General features: G+C 39.8%; 1 long non-coding RNA gene across 1 annotated transcript; it reads left to right on the top strand.

Moving 5' to 3' along the window:
- The first annotated feature begins 1,389 nt into the window (after nucleotides 1-1,389).
- On the top strand, nucleotides 1,390-8,209 carry LOC115122006 (uncharacterized). The gene is made up of 2 exons (XR_010461245.1): nucleotides 1,390-1,818; nucleotides 5,542-8,209. It is a non-coding gene; the product is annotated as an uncharacterized LOC115122006 (long non-coding RNA).
- Nucleotides 8,210-8,571: the final 362 nt, after the last annotated feature.

The raw sequence follows: 8,571 nt of genomic DNA, 5'->3' as shown, positions 1-8,571 counted from the left end.
TTTAGATCGTAATTGACCTATTTGCATGTTTTGCCTGAAAAATACGGTCGCCAGTGTTTGCAAAAGATATAACTGAACGGATATTATGTGTTCTAGATAGAATTGACAAAAGAAGTCATTAAAAATAAATGGCGAGACAATTCCTATGTAAAACGCTATTTCGCCCAAAAAGATCTGGTGGAATAATGTATTGAGATGGGAGTCGTAATTAAATAGATGTATCATAGAAGAGAGAGAGTTACCTGGAGTTGAATGGAGGGGATAACGGGGAGATACGATGCAGTTCCAGCCTGCCTGGACGTTACGGCTAATTATGAATCAATTGACATGAGAAGTTTAACACAAAAACATGGTACGTTTAACGTTAGGGTATAGTAAATTGAGAAGTTCGGTTGGGTTTACTCTGATGATTAGAATTTAAAACTGAACTCAATCTGAATAGGGAATATATATTTTACAAATGCGGGCAGATTTGTGTCTATAGCCAAGCAACGGAATTGATAGACACTCAAATGGGGCTATATAGTGCAACGCTTTGGACTATAAATTAGGTAAGAATAGTTTAATCGTAAGAAGTTGTGATTGTTTTTCTGATGATTGATTTTTGGTTAAGGTAACAACAGTGAATTTGAACAAAAAGTAACGTATTCTAAAAATGATCTGATTTCCGTTCCCGTTGCGGGGAACAAAGGAAAAGTCTTATCTTAAAGGGACAGTGCACGGTAATCACAGTGGTTTGAGTGTATGACAGTGGAAAAAATATTGTGGGACGACAATTTGAAGATAGAAAAAATAAGTTACATGATACATCAAGAGATTTAAAACAAACGATGTGAAGGGATTATCAGAATTATTGGGTGTCGTTGTAGTAGTAAAAGTTTGGGTTAAGGGGATTTCCCTGTTCCCAGTGACAAGGTATTTTAAAGGTGTACACTCACATAGGGGGTGGTAAATTATAATTCAGGATTTGAACAGATGTGATAAATTAGGTTTGGTTAATCGAACAATAATTATTTACAATTCATTTAAAGTCGCTACGAATTGGCAGGTTGAGCGCTTGATGATGACGTCACTAGCGAGGCACTTTTGTCGTCAGGGACTGGGGATAACGGAGCAAATTATATGTCTGTTAGTGTGTGTATTGATGTTTCGAGTAACTTTTCAGAAGTTGATATAAATTACAAAATACATTTTTAACAGTAATTTGAGAGTTGCCAGGATAGTCGGGAAAGATGCTAAAAACGATCAGCTGATACCTAGGAAGGCATCAAGGTTTGTGGCGTTGGTTTGGGTTGAACCATTTTAGTGAGGGAGAGACTGGATTTATGATTCGTAAAACATCGTGGTAATGGATTCCATGGTTGGGATTCCAGGGTTGATTGTGTACGTAACACCAGTGAATTTGAGCACTGTTTCCATTGTGTGGAACCATGTTAGGGTATTTAAAGTTTGAAAAGCAACCTCTATAGTAAAACATAATTACATATGTTTCGGGAAACTAGCTAGGTTGAATTTGGTTATTTGAGCTTTTCCCCTGATACATAAACATCTGTAACAGGGGCAAGTTGTTTTTCTTGAAGAACACGCAGATGGTGTTTTGTTTTATTGAGATTTAAACGTGAGTTTCTGAGTAATTTTGTCATCTGAAGCATTATAGTGAGTTTTTGTATAGTTTGGTTTTTGCTGATAAAAGTGGTTTGTTTATTGGTTACTGATGGTTGGTTATTCTAGGAGTTGATTTAACTTAATTAAGCATTTGTTCTGGTGTGTTTAAGTAGTATTCTTCATACCGGGACGGATGGAATTTATCTAAAGGATGTGAGTTGAAGGAACCAAGTGAAAACGCATTTACTTAACATTTTTAGTAAATATCTGCAGCGTGTAGGTTATTAGGACTTTAATGAAAGAATACACTGATGAAAATACTGAGAGTACAAAACAACAAACGGACAAACTTTACAGCCTATCTGGTGACTACAACACAGAGACAGGACAATCACCCACGAATTACAATAATGTTCCCAATCCGAGACAACGTGACTAATTGAGAACCGCCTAAGGCAGCCAAACCTAGCATCAGTCCCAAATAATCAAACCCCAATTATAAACCCATGTCAAACCCAAACTTATAACAAAAACACAAAATACAATGACGTGACATTTACATTTTTAAAATATCTGGTATGATTTCTTAATGATTTTTTGCGGCAGAGGGGAAAAAGTAATACAATAATGTTATCGGGTTAATTGTATCTAAGGGTAATCATTAATGATTTTAGTTAAAGGGGAATCATCATTAGGTTTAGTTTATAGTTCACTTTTGAGTTTCTGAATCGGAATTAGCATAGTGAATGCTAGTTAGGAGTGTTGTGTTTTTCTGGGAAAATTGATGTTTAAAGTGTCTCAATTTGAGATGTTTCCTGGGATTATAATCTGGGGGAGAATGAGGCCATAAACGACCAAATTAAAACAGGACTGCAAGTATATACACATAAAACCATTGTTAGGGCAATTTTTTTAGTGCAAAGGTATTTTAAAGAGGCACGCTCACATATGGAACCTTATGAGATGTTTTTTTTTATGGGTTTGAATCATACAAGTGACTATTTCTATTGTAAGGATAAAGGGATCTTTATGTCTAATATGGTATGACCTTTTGACCTTGTCATGACTGGCTTCTGGGGTCTGATCAGCCCCAGGGGAGAGTCATTTGTATAATGAATGGGGTCATATTGAGTTACTAGTGTTAAGGTAAATTCATTAGAAATGAAGCAGTTTTGGTAGAGGGTTTAGAATTACTGTTTGAACCGCAAATGAGAAAGTGGTTCAGGATTCTGTCTTATAACATTAGCTGTGAGTTTTTTTTTTTGAATGGGCTATTAGGAAGTCTGTATTGTAACAGAGAGAAAGTCATGTTCATCATTGAGAATAAATAGGGGAAGATAACATATTTTGAGCCAACAGGGCAGGGAAGAAATTGAGGTATTTTTGTTTGATTTTAACACCCGTGTACAGGAGTGTCAAAAGATGGGGGACATTACCTGTGTAATGGGGGAGGGTGTCCGTATGGGGATTACATGATAACCAATTTGGGACAGTTCTGGGACTGGAGAAGAGGATATCCTTATAGCATGGGGGATCCCACAAAGGTGGATAGGTTTTCCATGATATGGGGAAACCTGGGAGAAATGTTGAACTTTGTAAAGGTGATGAAATCCTACTAACCATCAAAAAATATTAAGCTCTCTGATGCAGGCACTCACACCCTCGGACTACAAAGGACGAGGACAGACATGATGGGTGTGTTTTCTATTAAGGTACTGCCAAGACCAGAGGTAACCGGACACACTCCTCTACCACCACTGTGTTAAAAATACCAATCAGAGACTATTCGGCTATTGATCAATTAGGCATTGAGACTGGTTTTGATGGTAGGGACAATTTGTGGTTGTAGAGGAAAGGACTGCATTATTTGTAGTCATGCTAGACCTGTTCTGGCTACACACCCATTTGCTGTAGGAGAATGAGAGGGGTGGTTGTGTATTCTGAGAAGTTGTTACCAGGTTAAGCCCAATTCAACCCTCTGTTCCTCTTTGAGCCCTGTGTTTCCTGCAGTACCTCGCTGGGGCCTCTTGGGGTGTTGAGGCATATGGGGGCAATTAAGAGTGCATCACGGGTACAGGTAATGGCATTGATTATGGGGGATTGCCTGAAGCTGATTGCAGTAGTAACATAACCATTAATTCCACTTGGCCAGTTACAGGCTGATGTGAGGTGGATGAGTGGAGCCAAAAGAGTGCTGAGACTCATTCTTAGAGGAGAATGGCAAGGTATGTGTGGTCTGACCAGTTTGATAATTCCACTGACCATTGTTGATGTTGCTGCTGAACAGCTGTTGGGTTCTGTATCCAGGGGACCTGAAAACACTCCATCCCATAGGAGACATAGATGTAGTGCTCCATGGACAGAGGATGTAGTTGACATACACACTAACCTGTTGGGAGTGCCAGTGGGGATTCCTCATGAGTTTCAGGCCTTGGGTAGGAATGATGGACTCTGGCACTTACTACCTACTATGGGTCTAGCCATAGTGGATGCTAGACAGACTGCATGGATTAATTATATCTACTATAATCAACAGCGTTTTGTGAATTACTCCCGTGATGCACCCACTAGTATGTCTGAACAGCTTGGGGCCACATTTGGGGTTTCCAGACAGAATAGATTTGCCTTGGATATGCTTCTTGCCAGTCAGGGGGACGTTTGCAAGATGTTCGGTAAACAATGTTGCACGTATATTCCTAATAATACCAGTCCAGATGATATCTAAGGCGGGCTTGATGCACTATCTGCTAAGATGAGGTCCACGGGGGGTGGAGGAGTCTGTTCTCTTGGCCTGGTTTGGTAAGTACACTGATATGATGGTTACTGGATTTCTGACCCTAATTCTTGTATTATTTGTTATTGATGTCATGTGCTGCTTGCATCATACCGTGTTATTAGAAGTCTGTTACAGATGTGTTGAAGGCTTCAGGCATGATGCCTTTGCTTGATGCTCCAGTTGGAGAGGCTGAGGTGAAGCATGCCTTGAGGGAAGGATAAGACTGACTGAGGATGACCCATGTATGTTTGTTCTCCCTGTCGTGAAGGGTGGCATGGTGCCCACCTGGTGCTGGATAAGAATAGCTGAGAGGACCAGATGGGTTATAAGAATGCTTTGTTCTGCTTTACTCTGTTTTACAGGACCAAAGTTTTATTCCACACTTTGCAACACATTAAATCCATGTTATTGTCAGATAGAATACTGAGGGTCCCCAAGGAGAGGGCTTGTTAGTGTAGGAAGGATTTTTAATGTGGTTGGCATTTATTAGATTATGGGTTTTTGGGTGGTATTGTATTTGGCAGGAATATAGGACATCTGAGAGTTGGACATGTGGAAAATGAAAGGGACACTCCTAAATGGAATTTCAGACATAAGGATAATTCACTAAATCTTATCTAAGTCATTGTATAAGAATAAGGCAAGGTTGTTACCTGGGCAGAGCCAGGTAACAAAGGGGGGATGGGTAAATAGTGTTCTAGAATAGGATGTGACCTACGGGATAATTAACTAATAAAAAAATAAAAAATTTGTTAATTGGTTTGACGAATAAGAAACTATTTATAGCGACAATGGTTCCCATTTTTCTAATCAAGTAATTGATCATATAGGGCAGAAATTGGATATAAATATGAAGAAACGTTGTTCTTATCACCCCCAAAGCGCTGGCCTTATCGAGAACATGAATCGATCGGTAAAAGGTCGATTAAGGAAAACACACCTAAGTACTGGAATGAACTGGGTAAAATGCCTGCCCATAGTGTTAATGACTATTAGAATAACCCCTGATAGGGAGGGGCTATCTCCATTTGAGAAGGTTTTTGGTAGACCCTATAGAATGCCCCAATTAGGGCGATTGGAGGAAGCAAATGTAGAAATAGAAAGCAGTATGGTGGAACACATGAGGAGGTTGTTCATTAATCAAACACGTATGTCAAAAGTTTTATGCCCAGCAGGAGAACTACAGAGGGAGGTGGCACACGAGATTCAACCAGGAGACTGGATCTGGGTCCAATCGCTAAAGAGAAAAAAAAGTGGAAGCAGCCTCGGTGGGAGGGACCATTCCAAGTACTACTGGTGACTGCCTTCGCTGTGAGAATAGCCGAAAGAGCTACCTGGGTGCATATCACACATTGTAAGAGGGTGAGTCACACAGCACTGTCGGACGTTCGCAGGAGTTGGAGAGGAACCGTGACCCATATGGAACGGGGGTCAAACTCCTTCTGAAGATTCCCTATACCTGACCTTTCCCCAGCTGTGAGCGTTCATAGAAGTGAAGTGATGGCTTGGCCTCTGGCTGTTGATATGTTCTCGGGGAGAGGGTGGGGCTTCACGTGCGCACTGACCGTCCTGAGCTGTTTTATTGTGGGGGCCATATTCCTGGTTCACCATGGTCCCCCGGAAAGTGCCAAAGAGGATAATTTGACTCATGTGCTAGATGAGGGAAATGGGATGTTACCTAAGATTCTCAGAAGGTCACTGAAACAAAATAGTAAGGAAGTGAGGGTGGAATTGGGCAAGGATCTCTCAGTAGAATTTTGTGTAGACCAATTGGGGTCATTCACCCCTTGGCAGTCTAGAACCATGGGACTCTATGGGAAGTATTTGTGTAAATCACCGTGTAAGTCGTGGAGCCAGGTCATAGCTCACACTGAAAGGGATGGCTACGTAAACCCATACACTCAATTTGGGACCAGGTGGAGTATAGTAAGGGTTGGCGTTTTGGACTGTGTTCCCGAGCAAAGGAAGTATTGTATAAAGGTGCGAACTAACATTAAGGCGGTCAATACTCAGGACCTCGGTTATAGTATGTGGGCTTCGACCAGTTAAGTTATAGAGGTGGAGACTGGGTTTGGGGAGTCCAACTTATGGTTGGAATGGATTCAATATACGGCCAGATCAGTGGCTAAAGAAGAATGTTATGTCTGTGCAAACGCTAAACCCCAGTTAACAACTATCCCTATCCCACTGAACGGAATTAATTCCCCTAAGGGAATGGCATGTATGGTAAAGCTGTTCATGAAAGCAGGAATGCCAGATAATGACAGTTGTAAAATGGGCCAGTGTCGCCATCTGGTGGTTGTGCGGGGGAATGAGTTTGACTGATTGGACTGGTTAGGAATGCATTTTACACTCATACAACACCAAGACATGAAGTTAGCCAAACGAGAGAAAAGAGATGCTCCATCTGGGTCTTTTGACGACAGAGTATATATTGATAACATTGGGGTTCCACGAGAGGTGCCGGATGAGTTCAAGGCAAGAAATCAGATACTAGCAGGATTAGAGTGGTCTACTCTCAATAAGAATGTAGACTGGATTAATTATAGTTACCAGAAGGGTTATTAAAGGGTTTGTAGAACAGACTGAAGCAATCAGCTGGAAGACCTGACAGAACAGAATTGCATTAGATAAAAGGAGAAAGTGGGCGTGGTAATCGGGACCGTGTCTTACATCCCAGGTAGCACAGCTCCGGACGAATCAGTGCCCGAAGCCTCAGCTGTTTTGACCACCCTGGCTCACAGGTTGGCAGAAACTCTGGGGTGGATACTTCTCTGAACTAAATTGGGTAGACAGTATTTATGGAAAAATGTGCTGTTATGGGCCACTTTAACCGGTGTGACTGTGTTAGTCTTGTACGTACGTGGTTGATTGCGTGTATGTATGAAAGTTATTGTTTCCAGGACTCTGGAGAGATCAATGACACTACAGATTCCAGATTCCAGGTTCTGACCCATGGAGGACTGAAGGCATGTCTACAGAGGAAGTGGACGAATCCGGATCTGTCATTTGTGGGGAATTTATGTTTGATGAGAATAGTGTTGAGATGTAGGGGAATTGGATTGTAATTTGTTTCAATGATTAAACTGTTTTTTAATAAAGATTGTAAAAAGAAAAAATATCCTGAAAGAGGAGTTATGATTCTGATGCAGGTTTAAAAACAGTTGGAGTTAAGGTTAGAATTGATTAATTGAAATGTGGAGAGTTGGATAAACATTTATAATTGATTTGTTGATTATTTGTCTATTCATATGATAATCTGATAAACCTCTATAAAAAGGTTAATTAAGTTCGTTTATACTTTCATTTTTTATGATTAAATAAAACTAGATGTAGAATTGAATGTATAATATTTGATCAAAGGGAGGATTGATAGAGGAAAATATAGTTTAGATAATCAATTATGTATACATTAATGATTAGAACCATTCATGCTAATACTTATGTTATGATTTGAAAAGTATGGGTTCTTAATTGTACTGTTACTGAAAATGTAAGCAGAAATGAATTGTGTTTGTGTCTCCTGAGAAAGGGATAAGATCGTTTTTCAAACTGATGAGAATGTTTTGGTTGGATTCCATTAGGGGAGAGGAGTTTATCCTTTAGACAGGTTGGAATGTAGAGTTAACGTGGGAGCGAGGCTGTGGCGGTCCGACAGATAAGAAATGTCTGGGAGACGTTCCAGGCCTGATGAACAATGGGCTCTTGTGAGAATCAGAGAGAGGGTGTAACTGATGACGTCATTTTATGTTCACTTTCTTTAAAATGTAATGTTCTTTGTATTTTGGGTCAGTACTCATCAAGAATAAATGCTGAACTTGTTTTTAAGACTGGTCTCGTGCTAATTCATGCAAATGATAAACTTACAACTTATCATGAATTAGAAATGAGTGTGAATTTAATTGGTTTTGGCAATTAAACATAAAGGAATTCAGAATTCCTCTATCAACAATGTTCATTTAATCTCAAATAGACAGCACAGCCAAAATTGGACATCCAGAGTGCATCAAACATGATTTAGAGCTTGTTTATGGAAAAGTGCTTAATTTCTGCATTTCAATGTTGCAACTTGCTGAAAACAGTCTACAAGTGTTTTCATAACATCTCGAATAAACATAACAAAAAACAATTTTTTATCCAGAGTGCATCAAACATGATTTAGAGCTTTGTTTATGGAAAAGTGCTTATTT

This window comes from Oncorhynchus nerka, linkage group LG26 (genome assembly GCF_034236695.1).
Source record: "Oncorhynchus nerka isolate Pitt River linkage group LG26, Oner_Uvic_2.0, whole genome shotgun sequence".
Taxonomy (NCBI): Eukaryota; Metazoa; Chordata; class Actinopteri; order Salmoniformes; family Salmonidae; genus Oncorhynchus; species Oncorhynchus nerka.
Note: the sequence above shows the minus strand (reverse complement) of the source record. Positions and strands in the feature narration are given on the sequence as shown.